Here is a 26,932-nt window from a genome sequence, read left to right as displayed (position 1 = left end):
CGTTAACCACTGCGCCACCGCTCCCCATTTAAAACACAAACACGCGCAGTACACAAAGTCAGTCCCCATGCTTTCCAAACAGTATCTATCGGTCCAGATTACTCTGAATAAGCACCCTTCTGCCGCTCTCCCCACCTACACATAGCGCCACCGCCGGCTAGATTGGGGTCAAAACGTTGCGCAACGAAGAAGCTGTCTGAGGCTGACCGCTTGTCTCTCGGTCGACCAGGCCCCGTCGAGCCGGGCGATTTCCGAGTGAATTTTCTCGGCGGATCTAAACAGGGCGCGCGGAGACCTCCCGGTGTTTAAGGCGGCGGTGGCGGCCACTCTCCGGGAATTGCAAATGTGTTTTTTTTATTTTGGCGCGGGGCTGTGATGGGGTTACACTTCGGGACGGGCGCGGGTGCGGCGATGTTTGTCGACCGGGCGATGAACGCGATTGTCCTCGCGCGCCCCGCCGAGAGAAATAGAGTTTTCGTTTTTTTCCCCAAGATATTTATTTTTTTATGCACAAACACGACTGCGCGCGCAAATCTGAATTCTGAGCAGAGGCTTCCGTCGCTCTGCCGTGGCGGCGACGGAGGCGATGAGGAGATATTTTTTTTCATCCGGGGTGGGGGGGGGGTCTCTGCGAGGAATCAACGTGCTTCTAACGGGAAAGAATAAACGATGTATGCAAGCCACGAATTGGTTTGCAGCAGTTTGGGCCAAGAGAGATTATTGAGCAGAAAAAAAGGTGCCGATAGGGTTTTAATTTACGATTGGTAGACTTGTTTTAAGGCTTTAGCAGCAAATCACGCTGAATCCACCTGATCTCATTAGGCCTCAGAAGCCAAGCAGGGTTGTTGTGCCTGGTGACTGCTTGAAATGTGCGACGAAGAAAATGAAGTGTTGTAAGCTTTGGCCGCAAGGTTGTCAGGAATGCGTATAAATGCGAGTGTCGCTCCCCTCGTGTGCGTGGGTGCTGTTGCCAAACACGCCGATTCAGGACTATCCTGAGAAGAAGAAAAAAAGTCTGAACGCTCAGCGAGGCTTCCTGAGTAAATAAAGGACACGATCATTAATAATTATCATTTATCGTCTCCCAATTGCGCAGCTGGAGCTGCGCAGAAATACAAAGAATGTCTTCCTTGAAATCTCGATCAGCAGACCATTACGGCGCGTCGGAGAACGGTCCTGGGAGAGGATGACACCGTACAATTACCTCTGCAGTCACTTCCGCAGCCCCCCATCTCTCTCTCTCTTTCTCACGCAGCGTGACTACTTCGAGAATCAATTCCAAGGACCTCTCACCCAGTACGCCGCTCTCAAGTGTCACTTCGACAGGGCCTCTCGCCGAGTGCCTCCGCTCCGTGCTCTGTGCGACGGCCAAGATGAGCCGGGCCAAATCCTGTCTCTGTCTATTGCTTCGAACTTGACGAGCGCTCGTTTGCGACGCGAGAGGAGAGCTACCGGCAGCCCGCAAAAAGAAACCTCTCACGCGCCCTCCGGCAAGTGCGATAAACACCGGACGAATGTTTTTTTTTAACCATCAGCGACTCACTTTCTGCACTGCCATCCCCTTGCCACGTGCAGGAGGTTCGGATGATAGTGGGCCCCCCACCCACACCCACTTATGAAACGCAGCGTGCTCACCAGCCCCGTCCATTCAATCTACTCGCCCGGAGTGAAAGTTGCATTCGATTAATTCGGCCGTGTCCGATCAATGCTTTGGCACGGCCATGGTGACCCACCCACTCGCCCCCACTTGATGGGTCACCTGGCCATCTCAATCCACTGATTTTAGGGTCAATGCAATTCATCAACCTGCCGTACCTGGGGCCTTTCTTACACAAAACACGATGACAAATCTGAAAGTAAGAGACTTTCCATGATAAACATCACAACGTATTCAATCGAACCCGCTGTACGGTTGAATATCAAACAGAGATATATCTCCGTCATAAAATTGCAAAATACATAACTGTTCAGTCGGGCTTCCTATACACACGGATTATTCCGTTGAGGTTTGCACAAAACATTTTAAATATATATATTTTTACATTCGTGTGTTTCATCAATTATATCCCACGTGTGCCGTTTCCATTAAACACATAGCGCTGTGCAAGCTCATCCCATTACAATCCCCAGAAGCTCAGAGCTGCCGCACGCCATTGCACGTTCACAGCCGCATCAGCGCAAGGGGTTGCTTGCGTCCTGTTGATTTTTTTCCCGTTAATACATTACGCCAATTTTTTAATTCTCACTTTTGAGTTCACAAAAGATTGCTCACGTTTGTATGCATTGACTATGCTAGCTAACACAATCAGTTCGTAATCAATGACCACGTGATGAATGCAGGCCCTGGAAGAACAGCCCGTTGTGTTTCGCATCACAAGTCGCAATTGAACCCATGTAAATTCATGGTTTGGCTACATCAATAACTTGCGAACTACCCGCTATGTCATATAGTTCAGAAACACGATTCGTAACCTGTTTGTTTTGGGTGAGATGGGGTTGTTGTTATGTTCAGTTTGAACTTTAACCCTCCACCACCCGACAATCAAGTCAAGTTTCCACATCGTTTAAACAATCCGCAATGTTGAAAGGGAAGGAAGCACAATTTTAAACGCCACGCCGGTGATTGACACCCAACATCGTCAGCTGTGAACAGAGCTCCCCTCTCGCGTTCAAAAACGCGGTGATTCGTGCATTTTAAAACAGATAAAGAGTTGTTGTTGTTGTTGTTCATAATAAACGTTTTTGGGTTAGATCGCGTTATTTATAAATGTGTCTTAACCCTCCACCACCCGACACGGCCAATCAGTAAAAAAGTGTCACGTTGACAAAAGACAAATAGTTCACTACTATAGCCCACCGGTGTGTTGAAGAGTGAATCCACAATTACGACACATTTATAAATAACGCGATCTAACCCACAAACCTTTATCATGAACTTGTATCCGTGTTGCACGGAGCTACGAACTTCTAAATCTCGATTGGAAACTCATTTCCTAAGAACTGCTTTTTGTGTGTAGTTTGTTGTCCTTCCCCCGCGCCTCTGATAAGCGCGGTTGGCTACGTACGGTGCGAAAGAAGTTCGGCATACACACACGTAGACTCACATAGTCACTCATCCACACACTCGCCCATCCTCAGATTAGCGTGGTTGGCTGAGAGCGGTGGTGTGGACGGGCTTTATAAACGCGACTTCTGAAACCCGTTGCAGTGTTGGATGGTCAGCACCCTTCCTCTGTGTGTGTGAGTGTATTGGAAAGCCTTACGATTTTACGAGCGCCCAAGGTATTTTGCTTAATTAGTGCCGATATTGTTCTGGCAAAGTTTTTGGAATTGGAGCAGTGGATTATATATATATAGCGTATTATATATATTTTAATGATGTAATTGTGCATTGATCCATGTTCTTTTGACTGGCTTATTGAATCTGCCCTAGAGCAGGACTTGCTCTCATTCATTTCCTGGAATGGCTCGGAGTCGCGTGTGTAGGATGGGTGTACATGTGTATGTATGTACGTGCGGGCGTGCGCACCTACGGGGAGCGGCGGTGCAACGGTTAGCGCACTGCTCACCGAAACCCGCTCACGGTCAACACCAGTGACGCTTAACTGAATCCGTCTTGGGCCTCTCCTAGGTCGACTCAGCCCTCAAATAAGTACCCGGTGCGGTGTGTAAACATCACCAATGAGGGAGACAAAGGCGGCCGGCCGTGGTGCTGGTCACTCACCCCCTCCTGTGCCGTGCCGGCCTTCATTGGTGCTACTCACAAACACCACTTGCCCCAACAATCTTTTCAGGTCATACGGGGGATCTTTGTCTGTATGTATGTAGAGTGAGGTTGGGAATAGTGCCACAGTGCTGTGGTATGAGCAACGTGGCTTTGATCCTTGGTCATGTATATAAGGTTACTGGACATCTGTGAAGAAGAACTTCATGGCTCAAGGGATTCCTCCCCTAGTCTTAACAAAGATTCTGATTCTGAAACAGCTCGGTTTTTGGCTTCGACAGTTGCCAGTTTCAAAGATTGTGTTTCAGTATCCCAGAGCTTCGGTAAAATATTTTATTTTGTTCCGGACACCGTTTTGAGAATTCTGCCTTTCGCTCCCCAGATTATAAATTCGCCCTTTGCTACTCTGCATTGCCACCGCTCACAATTACCTGCAACGCCTCTCGCCAACCGAGGTACAAGCTGTGTGCAATGTGCACACGGCGTCAGCCCAGCGTGGCGTGTATTCGTTGCCGGGGCAAAGAACACCCAAACGAGCTCCTTCGGCCGGGGCAAGACGTTGGCAGGAACGCAGATTTTGGGGGTCCACTTTTCAAACGTCCCTGGCCTCGTGCTTGCGTCGGAGTGGGTGGGGCTACCCGAGTAGTGGGCGGCGATAGTAGGGTAGTGGGCGGGGTCTATAGCGACGTGTGGGTGGGACTGGCATCAGAAAGAGCTCGCAATGCGTGCCGATACAGGCCACCATGCTTCAAGAGGGATTACCGTTGGTACGTCTATTTTAGTACACACAATGGACAGGAAGTAGAAGATCAATGGGCTCGCATAATGCGCGTGCATCATGTACGTTGACTCATTAATCCCCCCCCCCCCACTTCGTGCAAGAAGAGCGCACGAGAGTTGTCACCACGTCTACGCCTCTATTTAAGGAACGAAACAGGTGGACTTTTCCACTAATCTGGCTGTCGCCTGATGAAGCTAGTCGTAATTACTGGCGAAACGTCGTACTCAGATTGTAAATGTTGTGGCTTTGGCTCTCCATCACACCGGTGTGCTGTACTCGTGACGGATTGGCCACGTTCTGTTTACGTGACAACCCTTACTAGTTGGCTGTGTCGGGTGGTGGCGGGTTTTAACGACACATTTATATATTTACGCGATCTAACCCTCCCCCCCCAAAAAAAAAAACCTCTTATGGATGATATTGTTCGCGAAAGCCTCCTACGTGTTAAACGGGGGCTAGTGTGTGAGTGGGCGTGGCAGTGTACGAGCTGGCTCGTACACTGCCACGCGGAATCTCAACCTGGCTCGGCCCTCGCCAATACTTTGGTGCGGAGTGGCCAGCAGCATCAGCAGCGGGAATACAAAGTTCCGGCCTCCGACACACGTGTGACACGTGTGTGACACGTGTGTGACACGTCCGCCTTAATAGGCACAGTGCTTCCCAGCAGCACTTTCCAAGGCGGTCTCCCATGGATTTTCCAAGTATTCTCAATGGCTGCTTTCACTCGTATAGACCCTTAGGGGCAAGCGCTCTTAGTCAGGACCTAATTAGACCAGCACATTATATGAATGGGTGGTCTAGCCTGCCCTTTGCCCAGCTGTCAGTTTTCTGTACATGAGCATATCATTAATGCATGCTGCATACTACCACTGGCACGGTACAATCGCCAGCCAGTTTCGGTTTGATCCCCCGTTGCAACAGTTGAAACAATGGAGACATGTATTTAATAGCCAGTGTCTCGCTCTAGCCACCTCCAGAATAAGTGGGCACAACCACGGTTGGCAGGTCGGTTGTGGTGGGGTGAAGCGTGGGATATGCCCGCCCCTTGCCGGGCGTGGAGTTGTGGACCAAACACCCTCTCGATGTCGCTCTAGTGGAGGGCGTTCCGCTAACATTGGCATGAGCGAGCAATTGCTGGGCTGTACCTTTATCCTTCTTAACTGCCCCGCATACTCCAGTCGCGCTCGTGTGTGTATATCACGAGTGTGTTAGCCGGCGCCTGTAATCCAGCACTGGAGGCGAGCTGGATTACCTTTTCCCTCTGCGTGGGATAGAGTGTTTCCCCCTCACACTTGTGGAAATCGGTGGAAGCACGAGCACAATATTCCACCGATTTTGACATTTTGTAGAGAGAGAGGTTGAATGAGTGAACTTACGAATCACCTGCGGTCTCTCTGCCCAACAACCACACGTGGCTGACCAGCTGCGGTTTGCATGTTTCTGTAAAATAAGCAACACTCATCGCAATCACACCGGCCATCGTACGATAGCGAGTAACAATTGCATGCGTTGTTGCGTTTTTATAAATAACGCAGAGCGCTTAATTGTCAAGGCTTTCTAAACCACGGGGTTGGTGAATCGTCCGCACGTTGTCACGACTCCCTTCCTGCGGGTGGGTGTCCAGGAGCCATAACCACGGCTTGCCAGGAGAAGGCGGTACAGCAACACGTGGGCTCCACCTGTTCGATCTGTATGGGATAGAGTGTTGCCCCCTTGCACGTGTCAGGTTTCTCTGGATGCTCCGTTTTCCTCTGACACATAAACACTCATTAATTGCACGGTTTTGCAGCACCTCCGATGAGCACGGTTGGCTACGTGCGGTGCGAAAGAAGTCCAGCATACTTACGTACAATTGGCCGATAACTACTTGCTATATAGAGGACTGCAGAGCCTGGGCGATTGTTGGCGAGCGCTGTGGAGGCGAGCGGGGCCCGATCCACGCAAAGTCACGTGCGTGCTTGTCGCCCCACAATTCGGAATTGTAATTTAACTTGTTCATTTGTCTAATGTTTTACCATCTCATCTCTCTCATGTTCAGTCTCATTTGTTCGCTGCAATTTTTCATAATAACAATATAGCGTGCAAGCTGATACCCAACCCTGTCATTTCGTGTGCACCACCCGCTCGCGTACTCCAGACTCTGACGTACTCCAGACACTCGTGTACTCAACACTTACGCATACTCCACCGGGTCACGTACTCCAGACACTCGTGTACTCCACACCTACGTTCCTACCTCCCATTGACACTGGCATCGCGGTTTGTCGCAATGTCTGTTTGTGTGTTTGCGTGTTTCTCCGGCTGTGCCCTTGACGTGTGCTGTGCATTTGAACGCGTAATATATTATTGCTTGGGGGGGGGGAAGTGTCACGATAGCGTGTCATTTGTCTACTAAATGCATACATTATGAATAATTTATTATTGCGCACTTGATGCAATGTTCATATTGGAATCGACTTTTATACATGAATTGATGCTTTCTTACATCTTATCGAGGAATGACAGGGTTGACTGAATGCTCAACTGGAAATTTAACTTGAGACGTTATGATTACGAGCCAAGCACTCTGCCACAGCACCGTCTTGACAGATAAATGAGCTAATTGAATGCAATTAAGCGGCACGGCAAACAAAATTGATCATTTCATTTCTGATGCTCGTTGCGTAATCACTCTAACGCCACGTTTGCCATCTGCTATGCGGAGGGCTTTAACCACCCTGTGACATGCTGTCGTTTTTATATGTCCTCTTTGTAAGTTTGGAACATGATTATTATTACCAACCAGCACCACTCCAATTTAAGTGTTGTTGGCAAACTTAACTATTTCAAAGTTTCAAAACACTGCGTGTTGGTCTCGAGGGTTGTTTGAGCAGACATAGCCACGCTGGGCGGCGCGGTTTGGTGACCGGTCGCTATATTGTTCACGACTGACGTGAGCCGTGGCCACGAATCAAACTCAAGCTCCAGGGGGTCAAAGTGCAGTTGCCGCAGAGTGTGCCCCGCAGCACCACAGCTCCCCCCTTTGACTGAAGTTCCATCCCCGTGGTAGCCACGGATGGTGGTGGTGGCGACGCGCGTGGCCTCTTGGTGCAGCGACGCGGAGGCAGCGAGCGTCGCTGGATCGTCGCACATTTGTCGCGAAGCTCCCTTCCCCTGCGCATCGTGAACGTGCCGCTCGCCGGCTCGCCCGGGAGAATGCAGTGCGGCAAATTGCAGACTCTCCCTTCTGTTCAGGATGGAGTTGGTGTGCTCTCACACGTTGTGTGTTACTTCGGAGTGCTCCGCTTTCCTCCCACACGTGTACGCCGATGAATTGACTGAAAATATATTGATATCGTACGTGGAGGATTGCAGAGCTTGGATAATTAATTATTGGTGCCGGCTCACCGCCTGGCTGCCTATCAGCTTGTTTGTGGATTCTCAGTGGTTGTGAAAAGCAATTTGCATGAATAGCAATGCTGTATGAAACTAAACATCAGTATTATTATAATATGAAACGACAAATGTTTCTCAGAAGGACTAACAGGAATTTAAATTGGTAAAAATTTACTTCGTGCAAAAGCCAGCAATAGTGTGTAGTTTAAAGTAAAGCATAAAATAACCAAACATATTGCAGTTAAATGTACTTTCGTTATGTTTATTCACACACTACAACATCATAAAACATTTGAATAAAAAAAGAAGTTAACAAAAGATATTTCATAAACGGCACACAAAATACAGCAAGGCATCAATTGTGACAAATACTTCCCATTAAAAAAAGTGCACGGTTGAAGTATCCTGGATGAAGAGACACGGCACTTGACTTTGAATGAGGCGTTCCTTCTGTGGCGCGGGATGTGATCGAGTCAGCAGGATTGATAGATAATCCTGTGGTGCCTTATCATTTGCACGCAACCGAAGCATAGTCCGGAAACATTTTCCGGCGAATGTTGTTGCCTTTACACAACCGCGGGGTGTTAGGGGATCTATTTAGTCACACCTCAGGTTGCCCGAGTTTTGCGGAGGGGTCTGTGTGCCGGTGCTAATTTTCGTGGCAGTGATTCTCGATTGGCGGTGACTTCGTGGAGATCCTCAGACAAAATCGTCGTCCTCATCACCTGTGGCTGTTGGATTACGAGCGCTGTCCCTCTGAGATCCCTTACTGGCAGCAGGTTCACTGTCCCACCGTCTGTCACGTGGTTGGTCATCTTCTTTGAGTGCCATTTCAATGTCCTGTGCCGTTCTCTGCATCAGCGGATACTTCTTAACACGTAGGTTTTCACGGCCAATATTACGACTCAAAATTTGATTATTATTATTTTTTTATTTTTGGTAAGGCCACGTAATTATTTGGCTAAATTTATATCGTGAAAGCCTCCGCCATCTTATCACACCTGACCCCTGACATGGATTCTGTTCCCAAGATGCTTGGCACAGTTTCATCCGATGCATCGTTTCTAATTCCTCAATAATGGTTGCGTGATTTTTTATATATTTTTTTACCAGCGATATTAATCTAATAATAACTGCCACGTTGATTTGCTTGGACACGTGACGTGAATTTGGCCAGATCGCTACATAGCCTAATCCACAACCTTTGTTACTTTCATCTTCATTCAACCCCAGTGGTGACAGCGGTGACGGTAATCACCACGCCAGACTTCATCCTCATCCCAATCACGGCGACCTCCATTGCACATGCAAAGGCCTTTTGTCAATCCATCGCGAGCTGATGGCCTCCCACCGTGCCATACCGACGGCTTCTCGGCGTTATTTGACCACGCTTCATGACGAGGCACGCTACGGGTTTGGTGAAGAAGAGGCGAATAGACGTTGGAGCATAGTGCAGTACAACAATGGATTTTGCAGAGCTGCCCTCTGCTGAAAACACACCTCCAAAGCAGCCTACTACACCTGTTTCGTGCACGGCGGTCATCCACGAGGACGTTATCCAGAGGCTCAAACCTGTCTACCATCCGTGGCAAGATTGGGTGCTTTCCAGCTGAATTTGTCACAGGCGATCACCTATTTGCCATGGATAATCGCTGATTATAGGATGAAGTTACCACCTCACTGGCCATGGCCATCCCCTTACATATGTGAATGGTAGATAAAAAAAAAAATATATATTACTTTAGCACCCATCTTTTTGACGCCTTCCTGTTATCCGTAAATGTGTGGATAAGAGGAGTTTCTGATCACTGCTTAATGCGAGGAATCCTGGCTTGGTCTAACCCCATGGATATGAGTTGTTGCGGATAAAAGGGCTGCGGATAAGGGCTGCGGATACACGAGTTCCACTGTACTTTAGTTAGTCGAGCTGCGGTGGCGTCCATTTGCCGAACGGATACATTACGAGGTGGCACTCGGCACACACACAAAGTTACTTGCGACAAATGAAACCAGAATGCTTCGTTCATCTCGTCAACGAAGCATTCAAATCTCATGGAGCGAACTCCGGTCATCCTTGCAGCAGCCGAGTTTGGCTGGCCCCAGAACAAAGGCGGTGGTCGCCGCATCGCACGCGTTCGAATGCCCTTTCTGCGGCCGTCTGGAACGCTCTTCCTTCCGATATTTGGGGAGTCACTGGAGCTATGCGTTTTCTAAAAATCTAGATTGAAATCTCATTTCCTCAGAACTGCTTTTTGTGTTTAGTTTGTTGTCCTTCCCCCGCATCTCCAATTAGCAAGGCTGGCTACGTACGGTGTGAAATAAGTTCGACATAGATACATAGAGAAACAAGTCTTCTATGCAAAATAAAATGTTAAGGTAACTATCAATGTTCATTCAATACATGTAGTAAAATGAATATGCCCTTTGAAAATTCACTAAATTAGAAGTGTGTGCATGTTTGAATTACTGTTCATCAGGTTTAAGTTTCTCTCCACCATGAAATAACAGAATGCAATTAAAGAACGTTGCTTGTTTAACTTACCTTTCCAATAACACTGCACCTAGCTTCAAATAAAATACAATGCTGTCGATCGCAAGAACCCAACCCCTTTCTCACCAAATCATACTCCCACATTAAATTAATTTAAAGGCACTTATTTGATTATTTTACCAGTGTTACGAGGTTGCGCGGAATGACATCTTTCCTACGCAGTCACATTTGGTACGACTATCACGTGCCACGTTGTGGGCATCACTGTCAGGGCCAACAGTTGCATCGATCTCCCTTATCATAGAGGTGAGCCGAGCATAGCGAACCATTGTTGTTGTTATTGACACAAATCAATCGGCTCGTGGTGGGGGCGTGGGGGGGGTCAACGCTTTGCTTGTTGCTGCGTTCCCGCGGCCGTCGCGAAGCAACCTCACTCCGTGCCACGGTGTGCGTTCCTGCCGCATGGCTCAACCCGCCGCATGGCCCCTTCCGATGTTAGCAAGCCACTGGGGCGGTACACACTTTTGAATCTGGATCGAAAACTCATTTCTTTCGGGTTGCTTTGCGCGATTAATTTGTTTCCCCCCCCCCGCACCTCCGATTAACGCGGTTGGCTACGTACGGTGCGAAAGAAGTTCGTGACCAGAGGTAAGGGATCGTATTTAGGTTATTTATGTACGTTTGGGTTTGTTGTTGTTTACGTAATAGTGTGCTGTGGACAGTTTCAAAGTAATTTTTCTTCGCCAGCATTCGCTACAGGACATTTATTTTTAAAATACTCTTTCATAGTTGTGCTGTGATTGTATTTGTATTAATCCTGTAACACAGGTTTGTTTGTTTTCCTGATTTATATCCCCTTCATTACTGTCCTTTGTAAGCTATAAAACATAACTATTTATTGATTTACCAGGTGAGGCTCACTGGGCTATATAGTTATTTTTCAAAAGCGATCTGACCACAAATGATAGCTCAACGAAGCGGCTTATCATCACGTGGACATGTATAGTAGCCAAATACTCTAAACGCGTGACATTGATTCAAAATGTGGAGGGAAAAACCGGTAGGACCCGGAGAAAATTTTACGCGACCACGGGAAGAGAGACACGCAAACTCCAAATATACAGCTCGGAATTGAACCCACGACCTCCTGTAGACCAGGCGAGGTAGTTAACATCTCCTGGCCACCGCAGTGCCCTGCGGTGCTTTTGGTGACCCAGGTCACTTTTGCAAACGAGACTCATCCTGGTGTGTCGAGTTCTCGCCTCGACAAACAGCAGAACCTTGGACGTCGTTGGAGATTGTTGCTCAGTCGCTTCTCTCTCACTGGCGACAGAGGAGGGATTTCCACTGTGTGTAGAGTCTATACGCTACTCCACCAAGTAAGAGAAGATAATTGAAGTATAATTTGGTCTAGTTGTCTGTGGTGACGTTTTGTTGTTGTAAATAATAAAACAATAACAACAGGAATATTCTTCCCTTTCATGCAATAGCATAGTTTTAATAAATATTTTTTTGTATTTTTTCCCATGTCGACGGGAGTGATTGAACTATCGAAATATTACCAAGTAGACATCTTTGAAAAAGAGCTTTGCAGCTCATAGGATTCTTCTTGCAGTCTAAATGAAGGTCGTGATGCTGAGTTCGTGTAATGTGTGATTGCATTATTTTGTAAAGGGGGATCCCAGTTCCGAAATAATTCTTTGGAGTTCTTCATCATTCGGCCTTGAACATAGAAGGACGACGTGCCTGAGGAAGAAAGTTTCCAACCGTCGGATGAAGGCAAGCGAACGCAAACAAAGACACAGTGGCAATAGCCGGCAAGTGCACCGCGAGGCATGCGGAGATGCATGCTCGGAATCACAACGAGAGCGGAGGAAAGTAAACACTTGGCGGGGGGTGGCGGGGAGGGAAACAAATGCAAATGTGGAGACGTCGCGCTGTCTGCTGAAGGGAAGCGAGTGGGCTTCAGGCAGCGCGTGTCCGCTGGCAGATGTTGATGGGCCAATGGAAGAGACACGGGCGATGGAATGGCAGCCAAAGGAGAGAACACCTCGAGGAGAATGATCGCCACGGAGGCGGGAGCGGATGAAAAGTTTGGCCCCCACGCGGCAAAGGCGTCGCACCTCCGATTAGTGTGGTTGGCTGCGTGCAGTGCGAAAAAAGTTTGACCTACGTAGATACGTGCGTGTGGAGGGGCCTTCGTCCTTCAGCTGTGGATAGACAATGTTTGACGTGTCTATGGTCCGCTGGAATATGCCCAACCATGGAAAAATCTGCCTCGCTCTTTCTTCCACGTCTGTGTAATCCAGCTGCCTTCCCAATTCACCACCGGCATATCTGACGTTGTCTAAAACCAAAGTGAAATGTTATTACTGTGGGCTTCATCTCCAGCTAATTGTTTTAGTCATCTATTTTTATTCCGGCCTTGCTTGTTTTAACGATTCCCTTTGGTTTTAAGAGTGTTATGAATATTTAAGTAGCTTACCCGGTTCAAAGCTTCAAAGGACGTACATCTGCATTGGCGTTGCAGAGGTTACGTAACCGAGACCAACGTTTCGTGATGAAGACCGTAATAATTATGTATGCGTGTTGAACTTATTTCGCACCGTACGTAGCCAACCATGCAAATCGGAGGTGCGGGGGGAGGACAACAAACAAAGCACGAACATCTGCAGTGGAGTTGCGGAGGTTGCACAACTGAAAACAACGTTTCATGATGACGACCATGATAATTATGATGAGAAGTGGCTAGTTTACACTCGGTGACTCGTGCAGGCCTGGCGCTGAAACCAAGCCTCCACACGGCTGGCACTGCACAGACCTCACAGACATAACTCCAGCTGCACGGACAGAGTACGCGCACTCTGTGAGTAGTTCATCATCCCCAGTCACGCAAAGCAGTCGCCTAGTTTATCAAAGCAGAGCGAAGCAAGGCGGAGACTAGTCTTAGGTTAAACATATTGTAAGAGCAATCTAATATATTGTCTGTATGTCTGTAGGGGCCGGCGGGTAAAGCTATGAATATTAAATGCAGAAGTTTTGCACACGCATTCTCTAGTGCCTCAAGATGTCCCTTGCTTGTGGCGAACACCTCCTCAATCACATCTCGGCATTTATTGAATCTGCCACGAGTTGGAGTCCAATCAATCAAATGGTTGCTGGGCCGTTTGCGCCCTGTGTTGTTTGCAGAGTTGTAGTCAATCTTTCTCAAAGTCATCCCAATCCCAAATGTTTTCTAAATTTCACGGAGCATCCTCTTGTGACGAGCGCAGAGAACTTCACACCGGCGCCTCGGTCCGCACGGCGGGCGGCCTCAGTCCCGAGCGAGAGGGGGCCAAGCTGGGGCACGAGGGCTGCCACCGATTTGCTACGCGGGGCGGACGCGTCGTGACGATGTCGAGACGGCCGCGCTCCAAAGCAGCTCGTGAACGGCGAACTCTACCGAGGCAGCCATTCAAAAGGTCCTCCCCCTCCTTCGGTGGAAGGTTACCCGACGTCAGGGGTTGCTAACGTGCGGCTCTTTGAGGACTGCCCCGTGAAGGTTATTCATCGAACACCGCCAGTCCTGTATCCACGTGCGTCGCGGCTATTAGATCTTTTTTTTACCGAATTCGCAAAAACGATGGCTCTTCTTGTTATTGTAGTTTCCGACCCCTGGCCCCCAAATAAATGCACACTCGTGCACTGTGGCCTTCCTGCCCCTGGTTGGCAGGAAGTAGCCCAGCTGGAGGGAAGCGATGCACATGGGGCTTGGACCGCTGGGTCGGGTCGGCGCCTTCATTTAACGACCTACAGAGACAACGGCGATGCTCTGCTGCTCCGGGCGAAGACGGCGTGTGTCCGCTTGCCCCCGCATGTCACGGCAGAAGGATCTGTGTCAACTGGCTCGGTCGGTTTAGCCACGAACGCGCCCATATAACGAAGACCGTGCGTTTAAAAGTAATATAATACTTAAGCAAAGGATCCCAAAACCACTCATTCCAAGCTTCTGAGACAGCTGTCGTCGTTTCTGAAGGGCAGCTACTCGTAATAGACATGGCCAAAAACTCAGACATATTTCTGAGTCAGCCTGGGTCCATCATAACTGTCCAGCAAACTGCAATGAAGTCAAACGCAATGCCTCTAGATCTCGGCGCACATCAATTTCCCTGCCACCTGAACACAGATGCCGATTCCCAGAATGTCCGGGTCAGGGCCGGGTCAAACCCCGTCAGGTGGCAACGCTAAGGGACCACACGGCTGCCCAGAGCTCCCCGCAAATTACAGAATGACATGCTAACCACTAGCAATACAATGGCCGCCGCTTCAGCACCGTAGTCGTGAGCTCTATGTGGCTCTGCGATCCTACATTTACATGCAAATTCCATCTCTAGCCCCGCCCACTTACCCTTGGGTTGCACCCATCTCAAACCTCTATAACCTCTTGCTGCAGTAGCTCTCCCGCTATATTTCTCCTGCCACAGCGGTGCGTCTGCTGTATTATTTCACCTGAAGACGATTGGTTGTGTTGCGATCGAAACGCCGTGATTTTTAAACATTATTTTTCTATCTACGTGACTTTACCGAAAGACCCAAAGAATAGTAAGGGTTGTCACGTAAACAGAACATGCCAGTTCGTCACTAGTACAGCACACCGGTGAGTTGGAAAGCCAAGCTTACGTGACAACGCTTACTAGTTTGCTGTGTCGGGTGGTGGCGTGTTTTAACAACACATTTATATATTTACACGATCTAACCCAAAAAACCTCTTATGGATGATATTGGTCACGAAAGCCTCCTACGTGTTAAACTGGTAGACCTAAACTGATGAAGAAATGTGCATGGGTTTGGTCTCCACTGGGAAAGGTGGCAACTCAAATCTGTATGGCTTCGTTTTGTTTTTGAGTTGGGCTCATTCTGGATTGGTTTGGGCTGATAAAGGATATCTCTGTGGGATCTGGTTAGGATTGGCCTGGCTGTAAGAGTCCAAGGACGTCACCGTTGAATGAGATACTTGGATGTATCTTCTCAATCCCACTCAGTGGATGTGTCTCAGAATGTGGACACATGGACTGAATGAACGCACTGCAGCGAGAATTGCCCTGGTGATGGTGGGACATCCCGAGCTCGATGGTGGCGAAGACCTGTGAAGTGTCGACTACACATTGAATATGTCACCATGCCAGTTGGTAGGCGAGGTGGAGTTGTTTACACTGAACAATGATTACCCTGTGCGTCATTCTCCTGGCCCTTGATTGGACTTTGCACATGACTGGTGCCAGTGGTGGTGTCAGCATCGGCCTCTATGGAGGATGCTTATGAAGAGAGCCACTGGGAAGTTGGAGGCAGTTGCCTTCCAACAACAGCGGAGAGCAGAGGAGCGACCATCACGATAATGAGCGGAGCGCTGTGTGGCTAAAACATCGCAAGTTTAGCACAGTCGGAAGCACAGGTGGTGCATCTGTCAGCCACCTCAGTCAACCTATAACACCTGGGTCTGTCGAAATATTTCTTGTCAGTGAACTTTCGATACTTCACATGGCCTCAAAGTGCTCGCTTTATGTCCCTTAGCTCAGCAACCTTTGCCCCATCGCGTCTCTGATTGCAGGTCGGTTCACTTTACACCCCGCAAATTTCAAACCAATGAATTCATCGCGGCGCATCAACTTTACACCCCTTGCGATGCCACTGAAGTGAGATTTAAGTGGCCTTGCCGTCACATTTACGGCGCGTTAAATTATCCAATGACTGAACTTGCAACCTGGAATTATATCGCCTCAAAAATGTCCTCGGTTACTCTCCCACACAAATCACAATTATTGCAAGATCCGACCATGTCCGTCCAGTCCTCTATACATGCAAATGCTTGCCACAAATAAACCACAGTACTTTGCTGATCTCGTCAAAGGGCATAAACCATCATCACGCAATTTTTGGTCACCCTCGCAGCGCATTTTGGCTGGCCATCGAACAAAGGCGGGGGTCACCGCATCGCCTGTGTTCAAATCCGCTTCTGCGGCCGTCTGGAACGCTCTTCGTTCCGATATTAGGAAGCCACTGGAGCTATGCACTTTTAAATTATCTACATTGACAAACTCATTTCTTCACGACTGCTATTTGTGTTTTATTTTGTTGTCCTTCACCCGCAACCCCGATTACCACGATTGGCTACATACGGTGCGAAAAAAGTTCAACATACATACAATTTGATGCCAATTTTCACGTGACATATAAACCTTGTCTGCTTACTTATGAGAGTCACTCTTGTTTCTGTTGGCTGTTTCTGTGACCTAATTATAGTTGCGGTTTGGTCAGCCGAATATTAATAATAATCATCCACCCCAGCCGACTTACACTGCAGGATATTTATTATTGAACGTAGATTCATGCCAGCGCAACGCTTTTTGATTTTTCGTGCGAACGCGGTTGATTTTTTGTGCTGACTTCTATTTGCTTCCTCGCCGTGTTTAATTTGATTTCCTTTTCCCATTCGTAATCCTTCTTGAGCCCAGGTCACGCTCGTGAACGAGACACTCGCCCTCGCGCTCCTCTCACCGGGTTAAGCTGAAATGAATCCCGACGTGGCGGTGCCGTGCAAGCTTCATCCCCCGTCTAAGTTGTTATGCCCTGGCCTCGTATGCAGATGCATTGAGAGAACCTCCCCACCACCACCACCACCACCCCCGTGAGTGCTGCGGAGTGATGCAGGCCAGCGTGCTTTCCTCACAATGATGTTGCGGGGAATTGTTCCGTACAGAAACACTCAGTATTCATGGAGTTATTTTTTTTTTAACCATGCCTTGAATAAGAAGTGATTTTTTTTGTAAGTAGCGAAATAAGATGGAAAAAAAATGGTGAACAAAAAATATCCGGAGCAGTGCTGTGCACACACACACACATGTATAAATATTATTTATTTAACTAAAACAAACACCCATAGTTCAAAATCAACTCATCCCACCGCCGTGTTCCGTCCTCCTTCCAACTTGCATCCGTAAAAAAATTACTAAAGCACTTACATTTTTTATTCATGATTTATTTTTAAACGGGATAGTATTTAGCAAAAACAACTTTTAAAGTACACATGCAGAAATCAAACAATTCAAACCCCCATATAGCCTACACGGACTGTTGGAGCAAGTGTTGTTAGCGAGCACCTATTAAGGTCGGTACAGAACACGAACGGGTGGGTGCAGCACCAGTCCTGGCCGCCTTGCGGTAGAAACATCCCTAGTGCTGATGCTTACACACCACACGAGGTACTCATTTAAGGCTGAGTCGACCTAGAGGAGGCCCAGGAGCAGGTCAGACATTCATCGCCGATGCTATCTGTGAGCGGGGATCGAACTCGGCTCACCGGGTTTGTCGTGCAGCGCGATAACCACTCCGCGACCACTCCCCAATCAAGCACAGACTCAGACACAGGGTACTCACACACACACGCGCACGCACGCGTGCAAAGATACACAGGCAAATATTCCCACGTGGGCCATATGGAATTTTGAGGCAAGTGTTCATTCATCTCTCCCAATGATTATGTTTAAACTCCCCGCACCAAGAAAGTCGACTTAAGGAAGCTCATGAAAATGTTTAATATTGCTTGCGATTGATGCATTCTATCAATGACAAGAACACCCGATCACATAGGTAAATTAGTGCAGTTCCGGAAAAACAGATTTAACAACACAGAGTTGCATTGCAAGTACAAAAGCTGTCAGCCTTATCCCGACCACCAGCTCCAACGGAACTGTACGTGTGGCTATTTATCTTATTTTGGACCACCAATTCACTCTAGATTTGAAGTTTTCGCGATTACTCTTTGGTTCTTTCGATAAAGTCACGTAGGTATAAAATAAAATAAATTAAATCACGACGTTTCAATTGCAACACAAACAATCGTCATCAGGTGGGAAAACAACAGCAAGAATTTTTTTTTTCACTGTTTGAGAAGACGCTGCCAAACCTACTACAGGCAGCCGTGAAATGAAGACCAAATGGTATTGGTCCACATGAAGACGTCTTTTCCATTTGACCAACACCAGTTACATTTTTTGGTGGGAGGTTTTTTAGTTATGGGAGAAAACCAAAGAACTTGCAGGAACCCCATGCAAATGAGGAGGGACATCCACAAAATCCTCACGGAAAGACTCCTAAGTCAGGAAGCAAACCCAGGGCCTTCTTGCTGTTAGCCATGAGTGTTACCATTGCACCTCGCTACCGCCACATGTGAACTGAAATATATATTACAATTTGTCTGTTGATGCTTGATACGGTAAAATGAGAAAGTTGCAGACATTAACAAGGAGTCGGCAAAATAACGTTGGTCAAATCTAAGACTGTTACGATTCAGTGTGTGTCCCACTAAAGTGTGGAAACTAAAGTGCGTCTATATTGTGATTACGGTAATTCTTTTCGAAGACAGTTTTTTGGTTACATGACATTTTAAACAGCCATGTGGATGTTTGTCGTGGTGAGGTTTTTACTTTTATGGAAAATAAACATTCCTGTTTTCTCAGATCAGGGCTTGTTCAACAACAGTGCAGGTGCCACAATGTCCCTTGGCTTCAACAAAAACACAACAAAGCTATTTTATTTTACCAGGTAAGGCCCACTGAGCTATATAGATTTTTTTTCAGAAGCGACCTGGGCTATGAAAGCTCAACGTAGTGGCTTATCGCGTGGAAAATATAGCAGCCAAACGCTCAAAACGCGTGATGTTGATTATTTTTGTGGAGGGTAAAACCGGAGGACCCCGAGTAAATCCACGCCACCACGCGGAGAACGTGAACACTCCAAATATACAGCAGACGCTGGGGACGGGGACGGGATGGAACCCACGACCTCCTGCATACCAGGCGAGGGAGTTGGCATCTAGCCACTGCGGCGCCACCCCCCCCCCCCCTCCAAGTTCTCCTCCCGCTTGTGTTCACTGCCTGCGTAGGCCCTCTGAGAGCGACCGAGCTGAACCATGGCACAGATGTCTACCACAGGCGCATGCCATCATCCCGTTGCCCGGGGGCCCTCTCGCGATCGTTTCCCTTGCCACATTTGCCACGGCAACACCCTGCCCCTGCTTGGGAGCCCCGGGGAGCACACCTCAAGGCAGACGCTTTGCTGTTGCCCCTCAGCATCTGCCGGCGCCGTGGGCGGCAGGGGCCCTCTTATCGTGGCCGAGCTGACAGGTCGCGTGAATTCCGCTTTGTTAAAAGTGTGATACTCAAAAAAAGGGGGTGGGCGTAGGGGGCTTCCGACTTGCCGTGATTCAGCAGCGGACTCTGCATGCGAGGGCAAAGACTGCAAAGCAGTCCGGTTGGGACCCAATTTTTTGTGTTTACACGGAGCGTTTATTCGCATAGGTCAGTGAGCATTTCAAATTGACAAGCAGTGAGGGGAAAGACCTCCGTAAACCAGAGCAGGTGGCAGGCCCGAGCGTGGCGTGGCTTCTCGTTTTTGTCTCCGGCCTCGTCGTTGTGACCGGGAGAGTCGCACGGCTCATTGTGCATTCAGCGCCCCGCTCACGTCAATTGTCCTCTCTCCAAATGGGATTTCTCTTTTTTTGGGGGGTTTCTGTGCCTCTAATAACAAATTTTGTGGCTTTTTTCCCCGCTGCTGTGTTTTAAGATACATTTCACGAGCGTTGTTTATGGAGCAATTTGATTCTGTTTGGCGGAGGTGAGTGTCGCTTATTCCATTAGGCGGCCGTTGCGCCACCATCACGAGCAAATAAAGGTCCCGCCGTAAATAAGTTGGGGCCTTTGCCTCCTGCTGCCCCGCCACCCGCAGCAATCCGTGGGCCGCGTGTAAACAAATCGCGTGTGGTCTACCAGAGCGACACACGCACGACATTCAGAATTCAAGCAGGGTACCTGGATCATGTCACAACTCGTGTGTGCGTGTGTGCGTATTAGAACGCGGTAGTGTAGCGGTTAGCGCGCTATGCTATGAACCTGGCGACCCAGGTTCGATTCCCGCTCACAGCCAACACTAGTGACGATTATCTGAACTGGTGATGGGCATCCCCAGGAATCAAGGCGAAGTTCCCAGGTGTTTTTAGCGCAATGCACTCGCCACTGCTCCACAGCTCCCCTCACCCTAGCTGCTTTTACGCACTGTAGACGTTTCTGCGCACGTCCTGTGTGTCTCTCCCTCTCTCTCTCTCCACGAGTGTCTTTGCAGCGCATCTCCCCCGTAGCGTCGTCTCAACTCCATCTCCCACCTAGAGCGTCTAACACGTCCGTCGCACGTTGTCCATTGCAAAGTTGCCTCTCTCTGTGCGGCATCTTGGGTTGCTTTGGGGCACCGTGGTGGCTAGGAGATGTTAACTCCTTCGCCTGGTGTACAGGAGGTCGTGGGTTTCAATTCTCCGGTTTTTTCCTCCACATTTAGAATCAACATCACGTGTTTAGAGTGTTGGGTTCCACGTGATCAGACACTTCGTTGACCTATCATTTGTGGCCGGGTCGCTTCTGAAAAACAGCTCAGTAAAATAAAATAGTGTAATTTATGCATCTCAAAAAGCATTTGTATTGTGCGGTTAGACTTTTATTGCATAACATTTGCAGTTAACAGGAATAATTAACCCAGGGATAGGTATTGGCAGATCAATTCGGGGGGAGGATTTAGAAAATTATCACTCTGTTACTTGGAACCAACATTATATTCACGGTACAATATTTCCGAAAACGTTGACAATTATTATTTGTACATCTTGTATCAGTAAGGTGATGTATAGTTCATGCTGGTTATGATTTTTTTTAACTAGCAGTGTTTCAATCCCACAATGCATTGGTGAAAATTTTCTTCATGTGTATTAGAAATGAATGATTTACCGAAGAGTGTTATGAAAAAAGCAGTTGTAAAAAAGAAGACTAAGCAGACAAAACACCTTTCTATATCTCTCTCTCCAACGCGTGTGTGAGTGTTTGTGCCATAGTGTGTGTGGGGAGCGGTAGTGTAGCGATTAGCGCGCTGCGCTATGAACCCGGTGGCCCGGGTTCGATTCCCGCTCACGGCCAACATCGGTGACGATTTTCTGAACCGATCCTGGGCCTCCCCTAGGTCGACTCAGCCTCAAATGAATACCTGGTGTGGTGTGTAAACATCGCCACTAAGGAGACAAAGGTGGTCGGACGCGTTGCTGGCCCACCCACTCCCTCGTGTACCCTGTCGGCTTTCATAGGTGCTCGTGAACAGCACTTGCGCCTACAGTCTGTGAAGGCTACACGGGGGATCTTTGTCTGTGTGTGAGCAGAGCCCTAGAGAGATGTTAGCATGGTGTCGGAGCAGAGACTCATGAGAGACAACACAGACACCCTGCGCACAGAGGGGACACATTCAGTACAAAGATAACGACGATTTTGGCAGTGGCCTACAGTATTCTAGCCAAACTTGCAATGTGCACAGCATATCATTTATACACTTCCTGCCGTTATGTACACATATATATTCACATCTATTCTTGGCCTCCTGGTGTACCTTCATATGTATGCTATAGTGCAGTGTATGAAGTAATATATTTCATTTTAAGCATATTTTAATATTTGTGTAATTCATATTTTCTTTTTTTTTACGTTGGCAAGGAACCCGAGAGCCATGGTGTTAAATGCGATTGCACATATTGTTTGTGCAAACGAGACAATATGCAAGAGGTGATTATTTTTTTTGTAATGAGTAAACGTAACGTTGAAATGTCACCCTTTAATAGCTGCGCTTACGGCCCGAAAATACAAAGAACAGCGATGTTTTCCCATTTATTTTCTGTCATCTGTGAGAAAAGAAACCCCATCACGTCGAAATTCACATTTACTTCTGTACCTACTGCATGTGCATACATAGTGCACAGTAGAGCGTATACTCTAGACGCGTTGTATATGATACATGTGCTCCATTTATTTACGCGATCTAACCGATACAAACCTATATCATGGATAATATTGGTCGCGAAAGCCGACTTGTTAAACTGATACATGCGCATTGTGTATGATACATATTCATTGCATACGTGCATAGTATATACCATGTATGCATTTCGTGCATGTACATTGTATATATGTGGTATGCAGACACTGCATATACTATGTCACGTATATATATAGCCACGCATGTCATTTTTCAGTATCCGAGCTGCAAATTAAGCACAGAGCCCCACATTCACCGGGCAGCGTTCGCGTGGGGGGGGGGGCGTGGGGAGGGGGCGTTGGGGGGGGGGATTGAGGAAACTTTTGGAGTGATTCCGCTGACACTCTTAGCGGGGTGAAACAGGTGGCATGATGGCCTCTTCCCTCAACACCCTCCTTCCTCCCTTCCTCCCTCCTCGTGACAGCTCAGGCATGCGCCTCTTAGGGCGTCTGCGCTCATTATCCCGGCTGGGGGGGAGGACACGTGGATGTCACGTGGATGTCACGGGAACTTTGGCAGAGTCGTGGCAGCCGCCCGCTGGCGTTTGATTGCCACAGTGGCTGTGGGGTGTAATGAGTCACACTCGTCGTCGACAGACCTTTACCTCCACGGAGGTGTGTGGCGGCAGGGATTATGGGGCCCGGGCATTAATTGATGGATGAATAACTGAATACGTTATATCTATATATTTTTTGAAAAATAAATTCGCAGCAGTGCCGGTTTTGCGATTTTTGACGATCGTTTGATTTGCTCGATTAAAGCTTACGCTCCAAATTGGTCTCCACCAGAGCTGTGTGCACTTCTCATTTACCGGGATGTATCCGGGCCCCGCCAAGGTGAATAACATTTATTGTTTTAATTTGGTTCCACTCTGCGAATCTTATTGAGCTGTCGTGGGTAGCATACCTCCACATTTCTCTGTTAATACCCACCCATCCATCCATGATCTCCTTGAAGAGGTCCACAGCATCTTTCACGTCCACGTGGTAAGATAAGGTGACCGCTGGTATCACAGGGACATCAACTGCTGCCCCAATAACGCTGCTTTCATCGAAAATACCGAATCATTATTTTGTTATTCCTTCCAGTTTCATTTTCTTTAAAACAAATGCATAAAATCTTGACTTGAAGCTTTCTTGACTGCAGGAATTCATATTATTGGGTCTTTCGGTAAAGTCATTGGAATGTTTGGTTTATTTTCCAGTTAAACACATTTATTCGGTGGTGTACTTCAGGGAAGACGACCGCTTGTGTTGCGATCGAAGCGTCGTAGTCTTTGTTTTTTTTTGCTATTTTCTTTGAACCTATCTGCGTGACTTTAGCGAAAGACCCAAAGAATATGAAAAACAAATGCATCGTATAGGTTTAAACGCTCGGAGTATGCTCGCTTCTGCAGCTTGTCATATCTTCCGATTTGGGAATTCTTAAGACGGTTCAATTCGAGAAAGGCAAGTTAGATTGCTTGGACATGTAATGAGAATGCAAGAACAATGAATGTAACTATTTTGGCTGGAAAAATTCCAGGTACAAGAATCCGGGGAAGATAGTGGATTAAGTGCATATGCAATTTGAAGCGGAACAAATTATGCAACTCGGGGAATGAGAATGCAATGCAAAGCTGTTGAGTGAATATCATGGGCAGAGCTGAATGTAAGGAAGGACACGATCGCCAACGTCTTTGAGAAAGGACGCGGCTCAGAAGAGAGTGAGAATGCAAGTATGTTTTTTTTTTGTCACTGACACAACACATTCCTGCGGAGGGAGCTGGTAGGAACGTTGGGTTGCTCGGTGAATGGCCAGGGTCAACGGCGGCGTGGTGTATTCCGCAAATATGCCCGACTGTGAGGGCGGGCACAAGCCGGTGTGAGTAGGTTAAACATTGAGTTTTATAAGGGCACCACGGGGTGAACAGCCCCTCCCCACCCAGCCCCACCCCTCCCACCCCCCACCCAGCCCCACCCTCCCCACCCAGCACCTCCCCACCCTCGCCTCCCCACCCAGCCCCTCCCTCCCCACCCAGCCCCTCCCTGCACGACGGACGGACACAATAATCTCATGAGGGCTGGTGTAACCAGGAGGTTCCTACCAGTACAATTGTTTTCTGGACAGTTTGTATTTTCACTCGAGATGTTCTCTCCAAAATAGAGACTTATTGTCTCAATGATGGGTACTTTACTCTGCAGTGCAGGGGCATCCTGCATTGGAATGTTTGGTTCATTTTACAGTGAAACACATTTTTTCGCTGATGTACTGTATGTTGAACTTCTTTCTCACTGGACGTAGCCAATGGTGCTAATTGGACGTGCGGGCGGAAGGACATTGGCAGTGGTGCACAAATACCAATAACAGCACCAACAAACTCAACACGTTTGCCAATAAAACTGGCCTCAAAAGGAAAAATATAAAATAATTTGACCTTTCCGGAAATGGCGCCTCTTCACAGCACTTTTCTAAAGAGGCCACAGAGAGATTATGTTTCTCTATGGCCTCTTATGTCCCTCTAAGGCAGTGTTATTGATGAATGTGTCGAGGTTTTTTGTAAATTTGCTCACGAGTGTTTTTGAATGTAGGATGAAAATGGACAGTAAACCTACGAATATTATCAGCCGGGACTCAAATCTGCACGGTTCAATCGGGAATCCACTTTTCTGTACTGACATCTCCTGCTCGCCTTTGCAGCTAAGTAGGTGGAGAATTTCACAGAAGCTTCCTTCCTATGTCGTAATGTCCCCTTAATGATTCTGCTAGGTATGTTTGGTTTCCCTGTCAGAACCGGCTGAACCACGTTCGGCCGTACCCACAGCACCCTTCCTGCTGCCTCGCTCCTCTCCCCTAGCCGGTTGTAGCTCGAAACCCTTTTAGACATCTTCCCACTCTCCAATGAATGACCTTCGAGAATAGCTTCTGTCTCTCTCTCTCTGTCTTACTGCGAGCGTCTTCCATCTCCTCGCCTGGCTTCTGGACAAACGCAGCTCGTTTTGCAAAGCGACCTGGCCACAAATGATAGCTCAACGAAGTGGCTTATCGCGTGGACATTTATAGCAGCCAAATACTCTGTATAATCACAGGTAGTTGCTTGTATTTAAATCCATGATCTCGGCATTTTTTGGGTTTACAATTTAATACCGGGCCATTTTAATCTACCCTAGAATATATATTTATATTTTACTTAAATTTGAATATTTGCCGAGATTAAAAAAACTCGTGGAGGAAAGACGTTTGGATCAGACTGTTAAAGTTGTATTCTTGTTGGTGCTGCGAGTCTGACGAGTTGTTACAGAAATATGTAAAGTGTTTATACATTTTTTTAAATATATATAAGGTTCTTAAAACACATGGTTCTTTCTTAGGATCGACAGACTCGGAATGTTGGTGTGGGAGACGGGGCAATTTTCACGGCACTTTCGCAAAATCAAAACAATTTATTTGGTAATGTTCCCCGCCAGAAAGCCCGTCTGGTGCAGTTAGCGATGCTGCAGGATTAAATCACGTGCCCATTCTGTTTGTCACGTGGAAGCAACGTCGTGTCGTGGAAGGTGAGTAACCATGGCTCACTCGGGTTCTTATAGAGTCGTGAAATAACTCGAGTTGGCAGGTGGGGGAAATATCTTTGTGTTTTCATTTGGCTGCTGAGCAAAGAAACACATAAGGAGATGCTTTCTAAATGATCATTTCATAGGGAAAAAGCTGTTGCTGCACTTAAATTGCGATTATTACGATACGATATCCAACAACAGAATTCCGTTTTTTTAATTGGCTTTTGGGTGGTTTGGCGTCAACATTTTCCTACATCAACACATTTCAGGCAGGATCCTAAAACTCCTCGTTTAGGATCTGTTTTTTTTCAAGCCACGTTAATGTCTCTGCATTATAATCTGGCAATAGCAATGCTAAGAGCCATTGACTGGACGTTGCAGAGGAACCTGGTCGTCCTGGGTCGTAAAAGTGAAGTATCCCCCCCATATGGCAAGTCCAGAATTTGATATTTTGCAAACTAAAATGCAGGATAACGTTGGGATTTCTCGAGGGGTTCACGCCTTCGTCGGTGTAGTGAGCCATCACTCCGTAAACCCAGCGAACCAGCAGTGATTGTTGGCATCGCGTTAGTTTCAGGCTGGGTTTTAGTCGGGCGTGAACAACGTGATAACAGTTGGCCAATCCAAACCTATCAGTAATGAGGAATTTGATGAGGTTAATGCCCTCACAACAAGGGAGGTGTAGTGACATATCTTAGCATTGAGAGATCCTTTATAAAAAACACTTCTCTCTCTCTGAATGTCATTATTTAGCGTGGTTGGCTACGTACGGCGTAAAAGAAGTTCAATATGCATCTTGACGTGACTATGAAAGCACACCGTGTATACTTTACGTCTCTAACACCTGGGGGCTCAGGTTAATACCGCGGGGATCTCGATACAAGATCTTTCTCCAGCCAGAGAATATAAATACTTAATTCCCTTGGCTTCACCGCCAAAATGACGATGAGCGGCTTGGTCGTATCGTACAAGATCAGGAATCTTAACGAACGAATGCCTCCTAAAATCCGGCCCCCGAGAACTTTCTCATGAGTTAGCAATCTTCTAATAAGCGGGCTCGTGTTATCGTGAAACCAAATGCCTTTGCCCGCAAGACGTTTCCTTTTCAAAGAGATAGAAGTGTCGGTTGTGCCACAATACTGTACACT

The 26,932-nt window shown here is 47.6% G+C and overlaps 1 protein-coding gene across 4 annotated transcripts in view; it reads left to right on the top strand.

Annotated features, from left to right (window-relative positions):
• Positions 1-26,932, top strand: part of LOC144947215 (uncharacterized) — a 718,459-nt gene that overhangs the window by 65,952 nt on the left and 625,575 nt on the right. Inside the window, exon 1 of one of the 4 annotated variants that reach the window (XM_078876410.1) lies at positions 13,710-13,832. The exons of the other annotated variants lie outside the window; for them this stretch is intronic. The gene's annotated coding sequence lies outside the window, so the exon portion shown is untranslated. Of the gene's footprint in view, positions 1-13,709; positions 13,833-26,932 lie in introns of those variants that run through there. 4 annotated transcript variants of the gene reach the window in all.

This window comes from Lampetra fluviatilis, chromosome 44 (assembly GCF_964198595.1).
Source record: "Lampetra fluviatilis chromosome 44, kcLamFluv1.1, whole genome shotgun sequence".
NCBI lineage: Eukaryota > Metazoa > Chordata > Hyperoartia > Petromyzontiformes > Petromyzontidae > Lampetra > Lampetra fluviatilis.
This window is presented reverse-complemented; position numbering and strand designations above follow the sequence as displayed.